Below are 13,368 nucleotides of genomic sequence, written 5' to 3'. Positions count from 1 at the left end.
ACATTAAAGCAGTATCTTCCTCTTCATACTTAACCTCCATTGCAGCTAGATCAGATATGATCTCTTTAAATTCTGAAATATGATTCAAAACATTACCTCCCTCGGGTAACCTGTGCAGGAATAATTTTTGCTTCAGATGCATCTTGCTGGTGAGATCTTTAGTCATGCAAATCCCTTCCAGCTTTAACCATAGAGCGGCGGCAGTTTTCTCGCTCAAAACTTCCTGCAAAATATTATTATGCAAATGGAGTTGAATTTTTGACAAAGCCTTACAATCAATTCTTTTCTCCTCGTCAGTCCAGTCCTCAATTCGGTTCTTCCCAAAACTATCCAGTGCTTCATCATAGTCGGTCTGTGCCAACAACGCCCGCATCTTGACTTGCCATAGGGTAACCTTGTGTCACGATCCAGTAGCGGAAAATCGTACTTCATAGATGCCATGAGTAGATAAATCTGTGTACACAAAGTAGTACAAGCCGGTAAAAAAATCCTTAATAGAATTAATATGCGGACCAAGAATCAGAAGAAATAGCACCTTGTAGTTCGCTGGTGGCCGTAGCAAATTGACGGCAATAGTACTAGATCAGGCAACTAGCTTCCACGTGAGCAGTACTCGATGGAACTAGTACTCGTATACGAACTTTGCTTCGGTCTCCACGTGAGAAAGCAACGGCTGGTCAGGTACTCGGGCTGCTTGCCCCACCCTAGGGACTTGGAGCCTGTAGTGGAGGCGTTAAGCGGCAGCAGATGTAAACGCTGCGTACGGAGCAGCAGCGGCAACGCGCGGAACAGCAACAGCGGCAGCTTTGAGGGATTTCCGCGGGTTGGAAATCGAGTCGGTCTCGACGACGTGCGGCGGTGCAGCAGCGGAAATCGATCCGGCTTCGGATCGCCTGGTTACGCGAGTGCGGCGGCACAAAGGACGCCGCAACCCTAATCTCCGGATCTCAAATCTTATATCTAAAACTTCAGCTCTGTATCCTACTTGTTAGATAATAACGAGAAATAAACAAGACAAAGAGACACGGATTTTTACATGAAAACCTTTGCGGGAGAAAACCACGGACGCACGAAGGCGCAATCACTATGAGAATGAGTATTATAAGCACGAGATGGCAGGCCGTCTGAGGTGCGACTACATGGGGTATATATGAGGGGCAACACATAGGAGTCCTTGTAGGACAAGTAAACGAGTTGTACTCGTATGCGTCGGTACCAACGCAAAAGGCCCACACCGTATGTACTACGTCTAGTCCAATACGATACTAGAATTTGGATCACAATTTAACACATATCAATCCCGCGCAAGCTCCCACAACGAAGAAAAAAAGTGCCACCATGTGATATTGTAGCATCAATACAGTTCTTGCAACCACGAACACAACAATTTCCCCATATAGATATAGGTTGATTAGCAGATAACATAGAATCACACCACGAAAGACCCACCAAATCACCGCATTATAAATAAAAATAAAACACACTCTATCATCTCCCTCACCCGTCAAACTAAATATTTCATCAGTTATAAAATATAAGTGGTATTAATTTTTTAGAAAGTCAAATTTCTTTAACTTTGACCATGTTTAGAGAAAAAATATCGACATCCACCATATTAAACAAAAAAAGTATGAAAATTCATTTGGTGATCAATCTAAAAATACCGATTTGATATCATTGATTTTCATATATTTCTTTACAAAGTTGACCAAACTTAAAAGGTTTGACTTTTCCAAAAAGTAATACACCTTATATTTTAAAGCGGAGTGGTTATTCTTTTAAGAAACCCAACAACACGAACTGTGCAGCAAAGCGCGCACAACACATCTAGTAATTTTAGTATATGTGGAAGAATGTGGAGGCTACTTTGCCTTTTGTTTTAATAACATAATAACAGAAAATAAATTGCAGCAACAATGTTGGTATTTCAGGAAGCCCCTCCAGTGCAATGCCCTCATGGCAGATAAAACCAACGACACGTCTGGCATGACCTTTGCTTATGGTGGTGCAGGCGTGCTGGATAGCACATCACAAGAGGGTCACACCCTTACCAAGAAAGTCAACACTTTTAGGATGATTTATTTGAATGACGGGACCATCTTAGAGAAGCAATTGACTCGCTCGGTAGAGCTTGAGGCCGTCTATGGTAACGACTATGCAAGCACAAGCGGGATTGGCCTAAGTAGCGTGAATCTCTAGCATGCATATTGGTATCCTCCAATCTCTCGCCGACGCTTGCAAATATGCTTTTGTAGCAAGATGATTGACTGCTAGCTGGATACCTTTGTTCGTATGCAATCAGGGAGATGAAATCAATGGAGGATATATATAGAAGCTTCGGTCCCTCAAACAATGAATGATACACGCATATAAGCTTGACGAGTCCCTAGAGAAGTCGAGACACACATTGGCATGTTAAAGTCTTAAGTACGTGAATATATCGCATGACTGTTCCCCACAAAGGCATGCATGAGAGGATATATATAGAAGCTTCCATCCCTCTGACAATGGATGGTACACACATATAAGCATTAGTAAATAGAAAAGATGCGGAGGCCAAGGGTAATCCTTCTTTTCGAAAAATAGAAAACTCGAGATGCACATGGGCATGATAAATTCTAAAGCTCCAGATGCACCAGCACCAAGGTCTTCTCCCTGCTCCTTCTCCTCATGTCACCGCCGGTCGGCGTTGCCAGGGCGAAGCCCTGTACGGTGGACCATGGCGGCAGGCCACTTCGTCCCGCAGTCAGCTCTCACATGCGGATCTCGCTCCCGGCGGCACTCATGCACCTCTTGGTCCCGTCAAACCCCGCTCTCCCCCGGCTACCGATCACTCTCCTGATGGGATGCGGCAGTCATTCACCGACTGTGGGCTTTCGGCGATGCCACATATGTGAGGCAGCAGCACAACGGCGGGCAATCTTGGGGACGGGCGCAGTGGTCCAACCTAGAGGCGCCGTGCTGATCTAGCGGTTGTGCGTGGTGGTGTGCTCTGCCGTCGGTGTTCGTCTTCGTGGTGACCACTTCAACCTGCCGTGACAGACTTGCTTTGGGTTGCCGTGGCCACCGAAAGGTCTTCGTAGGGGTACCTCTCTTCAGATCTGACGGTTGATTTCAACGAGGAGATGAAAACTACGGATGACATCTTGACGCAAAGGGATAGTTGTGTAGGAGCGGCGGTTGCACCTCGCATGTAGTTACTGGAATGGCGGAAAAGTGATGGCGACAACACATAAGTGAAGTCGATGGTGGTGCTACTCGAGCACCCGGTCTCGAGCACCGGGGTGAAAGCCTAGGTCTGACCCGAGTTGGTTATACCTGGCATGGCGATGGTTTTACGTCGTTACCTTTTTGAAGGCATTGCTCACATATACTCGGACGGGTCCTTCAGGGTGAAACCTAGATTCTGACCTTGAGTGGCTGGATTTGGTGATGACGGCACTTGCTGTCGTTCCCTTCTTGAAGCGTTGTTGTTGGAGAACCTTGGTCCGTGTGGTATCATGAAGTAGTTGGTGAGGATATGGTCATCGTTGATGTTTGTCGTTCGCAAATCCGATTGCATTGTTTTTTTATTCTCCTGGCGAACACGCTTCTGTCTTATATGAATTCGCTATTTTTTTCGAAAAAGGAGGTTATCCCCGGCCTCTGCATCAATTGATGCATACACCATCTTTAATTAATTATTCCACAAAGGTCTGACAAAAAAATACATCAAGCCACCATTGCTCGCCATCGGCTCAGATTTCACAAGCAGCTCTGTCTCCCCAACTCGCAGACAGGACTAGATGACGGATCTGGAGATCCGACCACCCAGCCTCAGGCTGACCATCTCCGGCGAAGAAGGTGGCCACCACCGCCACACCCAGGGCCGGAGCCCCCGACGTCCTCGTGATGTGGGTCAATTCCAGGGGCAGCATGCCATTGACGGGAGGGTACACGACATCGGCAAGTGTAGCCCGCCAAAGCCCATCTGGACCCAGATCGGGTGCCCAAGCCGCCGCCGCTGGACCTGTCGCCGAACGCCGCCGCCCTGCACCACTACCGTAGATCCAGCCATCGTGGACCGCCGCCATCCTGACCGAATCGTTGGCCGAGGAGAAATGCCGCCGCCGCCGCTGCAGCACACTGGCTTTGCCTGCGACGCCCTGGCGGCGGCAGCGAGGAGAGGGGATGTGTTGGAGGGAACGGGAGGCGGCCGGTGGGGGCGCTCCGGTGCGGCGCTTCGGCGCCGCATGGGAGTGGGTAGGGTTAGGAACGGGAGCAGGTAGGGTTAGCAAGAAGGAAGCTAGTGATGCAGAGGTGGAGGAAGCAAAGGTTGCGCTATTTGCCGGCGTGTTTTTTGTGTGCGTGCGTTGGTGTTTGTTATGTGCATCCTATTTGTATCCTCTTGATTCCTCATTTTAAGTTAATAAGATCCACTCTTTGTCGAAAAAGGAAGGCTGGGCGGGGATAAACGAGTCAAGCAGTGGGTGGGCTGCACATTGGGGCATGTGTCATGCAGGGGAGGGCGGTCGAACGTGGACGAGAAATCAGCTGGTAGAATTCTAGCGTTTTCCAAAGAGGAAATAGGTGTTTTGTACCAAGACCAAAACATATGGCTGTATTGATTGACAATGTCCTGGATGTTATTTATTGTACGCAGAGTTTATCATTTTCGTCATTTGACAAGCGTCTTGATTTTTGTACATGTTAAAACTTTAAATGACAACACATATACCGACACATTATTCTCATCAAGCAAAAAAAAAAACACATCACCACATTATTGTATTTTTATACAAAATTTTTTTTGCAAGCCGTATTTGCCACTAATGGTCACGGAAGCCAGCTGCCTGTTCCGTTCTGGCTGTCTTGTCCTGCATATACGTACACCAGCCTCGATTGTTTCCAACAGCCTCGATTGTTTCCAAACACACTCCAAGCATGGTGGCTAAAGGCTCACAAGGCTACGTTGTGTCCGCAGCAGGTGCTTGTCAATCGCAGCCACCTCTTTCTCTCCGGTAAGGATCGGGTTGGAGTACTCCTGCCGATCGATTGTGACTCCCCGCTGACTGAGTTTGTCTAGTACTGAACGGGGACTCCCGTTCTGATAGCAGTTCTGATTACAGGGCGCCGACATCATGGAGCGACCATCTTGCTTTATGTCGTACGACGTCTATAATCAGATATGCTCATAGCTACCTTCATTTCAATCAAACTCCCATGCGATGAATAGGCTGTTGTGTCGAGAGCTTTGCTAACACCATGCCCCTATAGCTTCATGTCACCTCGTGACTACTACAGAGCAACACACCGTGCGCTGGTTGTATTGCAGTGGGAGAAGCCTGCCCACTAACATTTTGGTTTCCTCCAATCTCTCACCTAAACATTGGACATATACTAGCACTAATGAATAGCACCATTCTGATAAATTAAGCACAAAGATTGATTTGCTAGCTAGCTAGCTAATTGACATACAATCAGGTGGCAAATGAAATCCGTCTGGCATTTATATAGTAACCCCTCGTCCATAGAACATTGTAGGGTAACTCATATACACATATAAGCATGAGCAGCTAGGGACTCAAGGTGCATAGAGCATGATTAAGTCTAAACTGCATGTTTACATCACAAAAGTGTTCTCTGCAAAAACCAGAATGATCAGTTCCATGGAGTTAGTCGTTGTAACTTTGTAGCATGTATATCACCCTCAACCCTTTCTTACTTCTTCTTTGCTATCAACCAGTCCATGTTCCAACTTCCAACCCAAGAGAAAATGCGCTAAATAAGCATGCCTAGACATATGCACAATGCCTGAGAGAATTTGAAAGATGTGATAATCCGGTACAAATAGAAAGGAGAAATTTGTTGTGGTTGGAAGTTCATGTAGCACCATATAATGTACACACATGCAAGAGGATCGACTAGTTCACTCTCTTGCCTGTCAAATAGTTAGGCCCATGGAGTACAAAGATTTTCTCAAGAAAAATATTGATTTCAATCTGAGAGATGTGAGGAAACCAGAACAAGTACTCTCCAGTTTGTCCATCTTTTGAATTAGGCTGGCCACGTGCAATACTCAAAACCCATAACAAAACCTCTCAATTAAAGCACCATTTAACAAACTGGGCGCAAATTCAGGTGAGCCGTTCGGATCAAGGGACCATCATCAGGTCGGCCCTGACTACAGCCACAGCAGAAAAGGGGATGTCCATAGTAGAAAACATGGCGATATGCTTGACATTGTTTGTAGCTATTTTTTGTTGATTAATGTTGTTTAGCTGTACTGTGGGACTTTGTTGGATTTGTTTAGTAGTTGTAGCTAGCAGCAAGTAGTTGCATATCGAGAATGATATGTTCGTAAGATTTTGAAAACTTCTGAATCGACATGCCAAATTATAGTCAGTTATGAAATTCCCTGACTACAACTAGTAAAACACACACACACACGCACACACACACACACACACACACAAAGCAGTCTAGATGAATTAATGTTTTTTTTTGTGAAATGCTGACGGCTCAGCTTTTCATTGCAATAGAAGGAGCGAACCAATACAAACAAGGACGGCTAAACTGCTGTTAAAAAGCGGCTAACAACAGGAATTAATGTTATTATCAATTAAATATAGCAACAAACAAGTCCAATAGTTTTAAGTAACTGTTTAAAATTATGATTTGAAATTATTTTTTCCTTCTAAGAAAATAATAACCGGTTTTAATTTAATCCCTTTGTATTTATTATTTATGTTAAGAACTTAAAACATCAGTTTTGCGTACTTGTGTAAATTATAATTTTAAATACTTTTTCATTCAAACCTGGCATGGATGTCTATCATGGGCATGCCCACCTACTAGCAAAAGTTGGTGTCATTGCAAGAATGTGGAAAAAAATACCATGTTGAATGTCGGGTGTTCAGGTAGGTCAGAAGGCTTCATTTGAGAACACCTTGTCTACCGACAACTATAAAAGGACCCTAATTTTTTCGTTGGCTTGTATGATTAATTGAATGCACCATGCAAAGTCGTTTTGGTGTTCAATAGATTTTGCATTTTCTAGACTTTTGTAGGTTAAAAAAAGGCTGATAAATTGCCGGACGTCTCGCAACTTGCATACGGTGTCGGAAATCATTCAAATATGACATGGATTCCTGCCATGAGCATGCCCACCTGCTTGCCAAATTTTGGGCCATTTCAAGAATATTCAAAAATGGACCATGCTGAATGGATGGTGTTTGAGTAGGCTAGAAGGTTGCATCTGATAACACATTGTTTCTTGACATCCTTGAAATGGCCCAATATTTTTTTTCATAGCCTTATAGGACCAATTCAAAGCACCATGCCAGGTTGTTTGAGTTTTCGACAAGTTTTGTATTTTCTGTAGATTTCTCGGTGAAAAAAGGCCGATAAATGGTCGGGCATGTCGCAACATGCATGCTGGGTCGCAAGTCATTCAAACCTAGCATGGATGCCTACCATGAACATTCCCACCAGGTGAAAAAAATTGGGGACATTTCTAGGATGTCCAAAAAGCACCATGTTCCATGTAGGGCGTTTGGATAGGTCAAAAGGCTCTGTTCGAGAGCATATTTTTCCGACATCCATCATATGGTTCCAATTTTTATAGCCTCATATGACCAATTCTAGGAACTATGCCAAGTTGCATGGATTTTCGATAAGTTTTCCGTCTTTTGGAGTTTTCCGATCAAAAAGGTCAATAAATGACCAGACATGTCACAACATGCATATGGTATCAAAAGTCGTTCAAACCTGATGCCTACCATGGTCATGCCAACCTGCTGGAAAAAGTTGGGGTCATTTCAAGAATGTCCAATAAAACACCATGTTCAGAAGGCCAAAAGGGTACGGCTGAGAGCACGTTATTTATCTGCATCTTTGAGATGGCTCCTTTTTCCATTGGCATGTATTACCGATTAAAGGAACCTTTCCAAGTTGTTTCGATTTTCGACAAATTTTCATTTTCGGTCAAAAAAGACTGATAAATGTCCGGATGTGTCGCAACTTGCATATGGTGGCGAGGCGTGGCGAGGTGGGCGGCCGAGGAGGAGCGCGGGGGAACCACTTCTCTTTTCGAGCTCCAATACATGTTGAAGAGAACCCCTTATAAAGAGGTACAACTCCTCTCCAATTAGCAATGTGAGACTAAACTTCCCACTACACCTAGTCCCATATAACCCACATGGACCCTTAGAGATTTTTGAAATTGTTAGATGGACCCTAGGTCCACCCTAATATTTCAATAAATAAGCTGTCGGTAATTAGATATTCACGTATTCCCCTCGATTTAATACAGTTAGCATTCTATTGTCTGCTTCCGTGGAGAAACATCCTATTGTAGGCATACTTTATTATTAAACACAAGTACTTTGCTAGTAATTTCTTTGCCTTTTCCTTTGTATATGTGTATCTACACATCTACTTTCAAGCTGGGTAGAAAGAGTTTTCTTAGGGATAGGTAGAGAAGGTTAGTCCACGTGAAGCACTGAAAAACAGGAGTTCAAATTGTTTCTTTTTAACGCAGAAAAGGAATCCTAATGCTTGATTAAGTTACAGGAATCATAGATGACTTCAGCACAAACAAATTCTGAGCAGACTCTACTTTATATTATAGGTTTTGTCTTTTATTATCCCAGCCGTTAGTATCTAAAATTTACAGTCGACTATGTGGATGAACACGATGGCTAATTTATCTTTTGTTTTAGTGATATAATTGATTGAAGATAACTTCCTAGGACAATGTTGGGGTTGGTGGAAGCCCCACCTAGGCATGCCCTCACAGCGGAGAAAACCAGCGATCCATCTGGCATTACCTTCGCTTATCGTGGTGCAGGCTTGTTGGGTAGTACATCACAAGAGGTTCACACCCTCGCCAAGCAAGTCAACACTTTCCGAAAGAATTATTTCCAGGACAAGACCATCTCAGAGAAGCAATTGAGTCACTCTGTAGCGCTTGTGGCCATCTCCGGCAACGGCTATGCAAGCACAAGCGGGATTGGACAAAGTAGCCTGAATCTCATATTGGTATCCACCAATCTCTCACCTAAGCTTGCAAGTACACTTTTGTAGTAAGATGATTAACTTCTAGCTGGCTAGCCTATGCAAGCAGGCAAATTAAATCAATCGAGGATATATATAGAAGCTTCCGTCCCTCCAATAATGGATGGTACACACATATAAGCATGAGTACATATAAAACTCATCACACACATGGGCATGAGAAAGTCTTAAGTAAGTGAATATATCACATGGCTATTATGCACAAAGGCATGCATAAGGAGGTTTTTTACGGTACCATTGTACCCCCTGCACATTGATGGGAGTACCGAGTAAATAGTAACCAAAACTCCCCAACTTCTTCATCTTTTGTTTTAGGTGGGACACATTAATTGTTCGGAACCCACAACAATGAGAGTTAGAAGTGGATATGAGATGTTTGAAACCGTGCCTTGGAGTTACTTTATAGTTATTTTGACCCATGTCATAGTTTGCAATTAGAAAAAATAAGTTATTCATTAGATCTTGTAATAACTTATAATTGTAAAATTTAAGTTAATTTCTTGCATGTAATCCCGAAACAGGTTAACTTTGAGCAATAAGGCTGCTAGAAATGGCAAAGAAGAGAAAAGAGATGTCAATTGGCTTGAGAGCTAACAATCGCCGGGTAGGCCATGGACCATTTTTTCAGCATTTCTACACACACTAAATTTGCGATGTTTGAATGGACCATGGTAAAAGCATATGTCATCTCTACATACCCTAAATTTAGGGTGTGTAGAAAAAATAATCGGTTTCATGGGACCATGGTAAATTTACTTTATCAGACATGGCAATTACTACTTAACAATACATGGTATCTTGTTTTTCATTTCTATCATGTCAAGTTTATTTTGTCCTTTATTTTTGGACTATGACATTTTTTTCCATTGCCCGGCAAAAATTGGGATATCTTAGTTACAGCAAAAAATGGGGTGTTCCCCCTTTTTTCCTTTTTATTACTGTCAGGAAAACTTGGGTTCTTGTTTTTCTTGGGGCCCATCCATGTACCGTTTTGGGCACTTTTCCATTAGTTTATGTTCAAAGTTGATTGTTTTGGGTCAGGAGGCCACAACAGGCTGGCTGGCTTGACAGTTTGCTCTACAAGCAGAGATTTCGTTCGATGGACCACTCCTCCCCTGGCGAAGCATTCATGCTTAGCCCCGATCGACAAAGCTAATATGAGGCCAGGTAACAAGTCAATTACATTGCAGAAGCTACATCTCGTATCAAAACTAAATAAGCCTCTTCAACATATTTCATACATCCACTACAATACTTCTGGTTTGACAGACAAACCATCTTTTTTCTTAGCTGGGAATTTTCTTAATGCAGAATGGTTGGTCCACATTAAACCTATTAAGTAGCGTCCTGAGAAGGCCAACCAACAAGTTATGCCACGTGGCGCAAGATGGTTGGCCGCAGTGAGAAAGCTTTTGAATTTTTTTTGAGATGAAGGTGGCCTCACGTACTTTTTTAATGGAGAGCTATGCAAAGTGGCATTCGTCGGCAGGCTGATGTGGTAATTTTAATTTTTATTATATACTTCTTTTTTATGGAGATGATGATTTTTTTCCGAAATGTTTTCTAGATAGAGCTCAGGATCCCATATGTTTCTTTAATATAAAAACATGCGCATAATTTTCTCTCAAGAGCTCTTTTACGGTGATTGGAGAGTTAAATATTGTAATTTCGTGTAACTCTCCCACTGATTATTTTCCACTGTTGATTTGAACTTGTTAATTAAAAAACAAGTTTAATCAATAAGGGTATTATATATGGTCATGTGTGATTTTCTTAGTACTCTGCTGGTCATACCCCCGCATCTAGCTAAGACCATCTTCAGCCGTTAGCCCCCTAGGGGGCGCCTAAAATCGCCGCCTGGGGGTGAGCCGGCGCAAAAATTGGGCCTGGGGGTGAGTTGGTCCCCAGCCGCCGGCCCCAGGGCCGCCCCCAGGCGCGTTTGAAAATAAAATTTGTTTAGCACAGTTCGGTGAAACACGATAAATTTCAGCAAACTTGGACATATATTAGACATGTTCGTCGGTCTTCGTTACATAGAAAAATAGATAACTAATAAACTAAAAGAGAAACTGGCTGAACACCGAGTAGTCGTCGTCGTCGCCGCCATCGTCGCCGCCGTCGTCGGACTTCTCCTCCTTGACGCGCCGTCCCTAGTGGACCCCTGACCGGCGTCGCCAACGCGGGCTGGTGGCGGTGGCGCGTCGTCGTCGTCGCTGTCGCAGATGACGACGACCCCGCCTTCGTCGCGGTCGCGTCGGCGCTCCGCGAAGCGGCGCAGGGCGGTGCACTGGCGCTCATTCGCCCTCTCCAGGCGCCCCTTCTCCATCGCTATGGGGTCCCTGCGCGCCCATTCCAGGGCCGCGTCGTCGTCGTCGAGCTCCCTCTTCACCGGCGCGGCCGGCTCCTTTTTCACCGGCGCGAGCCCCGGCTCCGTCTTCACCGGCACAAGCCCCGGCTCCGTCTTTGGCTTGACGAAGCGCGGAGGAGGAGCCGACGAGGAGGCGCGCCGGCCGCCCTCGTTGATGACGATGCCGGCGCTGCGAATGCGCCGGCCGAGCGGCGTCTCGGCCGCGGGCTCGGCCTTGACGCCGAGTAGGGCCGGGGCACCGGAGGAGTGCGAGGAAGATCGAGAGGAGGAAGAAGAGGAGGAGGACCCAAACCTCCTTGGCGCCCATGGCCCGGCGCGTCGGTGGTGCGCCGGAGAGGCCGCCCTCGCCGGGTACGCCAACGGCGGGTTGTTGCCGCCCTCGAGTGTGCGGCCGGGGACGCCCCACCACAGGGTGGCGCCCCTCGCTGTTCTTCTGGCCGCCGACCACCGGCGCGTCGTTGGTGGAGCCAACCGCTGCCGCTGGCGGCGCTCGAAGTACGTCGCCCAAGCCGCGTGGTTGTTGGCGGCGTACTGGGGGAGGGAGAGCTGGGTGTCGGTGAGGGAGGCGCGGACGACCTCGACCTCCTCGGCGAAGTAATTTGGCTTGGCCACTGCGTTGGGCAACGGGGGAACGGGCACTCCCCCGTCGCTGAGCCTCCACCCTGTCGGCCCGGCGCGCATGTCCGCTGGCGCCGCGATGTTCGCCTGGAACTGGAGCCAGGACTCTTGTTCGCGCAGCGAACGGCGGCCGATGCCGTTGGCCGCCGCCTCGTCTCCGGGGAAACGCTCTGCCATGGCGACGGGCTCGGGAGAGGTAGAGAGGGAGAGGGAGGGGCTGGGCGGCGGCGCTCGGGAGAGGTAGAGGGAGGGGCTGGGCGGCGGCGAGGGGTAGGGTTGGTGTGGGCACAGGCAAGTGAGGCCGCCGGCTATATAGCCGCGCCACGCCTGAACGCGTGCGAGGGCAGCCTTGCCATTGATTCCTTGCGGGAACCGAGGCCGTTGGGGGAAGACGAGGCGTTGTGTCGCTGACGCGGCTGGCCCGCGGCTTTTTCGCATCAAAACAGCTCGCCCCGGCGCCCCCGGGCGCTTCCCAGCGCGCCGGGTTCGGCCTGAATCCGCCGACGCTGTTTTTGACGCAGGCCGGCGAAAATCGGGTTCCTGAAAACGCGACTGGGCCGTTTTTCTAACGCCGGCGCGAGAAAATCGCCTGAGAAGGCTTCCCTGAGGCGCGGCTGGAGATGCTCTAACCCATCTCGTTAGAGGGAGGCGGCGGCGCAGGAGCGAGGACCTGCAGGCGAAGACGCCGGCTCGAGGTCTAGGAGGCGAAGCCGCGGCTGATCTTGGTCGTAGTGGCCGCTCCTCCACATACGTCCCTGCCGACGCCGCGTGAGGTTCTGGAGGGGCCGCCGCCGCCGCGTGGTATTGGAGATCCCGGCTGCGCTTGGTCGTAATGGTGGACGAACAGACGTATCTCTTCCCCTGCCGCCATATCTTCCTCCCATCCTTCCCTCCTCACACCTTGTGCTGGCCGTGGAGGCATGGAGCGACTGCACATTGCAGTACCTTGAAATAAAATTCAGTTAGCAGTTAGGGTTCAAGCTGGTAGTAGATACGCCAGCAGTGCGTTCGCTAGATTGCGCAACTTCCGCAGTCACTAATCGCATGATTAGCGGCTGGCCGCGTCCCGCACTTGAGCTGTCCTCGATGCCTGCAATGATGATGCTGATGCTGACTGTTAGCACGCTGCTGCTGCTGCTACGTTTTTGACATGCACGAATCATCAACACAATGCTCTCAAGGAAAAAGGGATATGATATGAACTTTTCTCAGCAAAGAACATCATTTGGTTTGTCACACAAACATACAAGTAGAAATTGCAGCCTTAAAGTTTCCTGAATCAACAGTTAACTGTGTAAGCTTATGGTCATACTCCTGTATCATAC

This window comes from Triticum urartu, chromosome 7 (genome assembly GCF_003073215.2).
Source record: "Triticum urartu cultivar G1812 chromosome 7, Tu2.1, whole genome shotgun sequence".
Classification (NCBI taxonomy): domain Eukaryota; kingdom Viridiplantae; phylum Streptophyta; class Magnoliopsida; order Poales; family Poaceae; genus Triticum; species Triticum urartu.
This window is presented reverse-complemented; position numbering follows the sequence as displayed.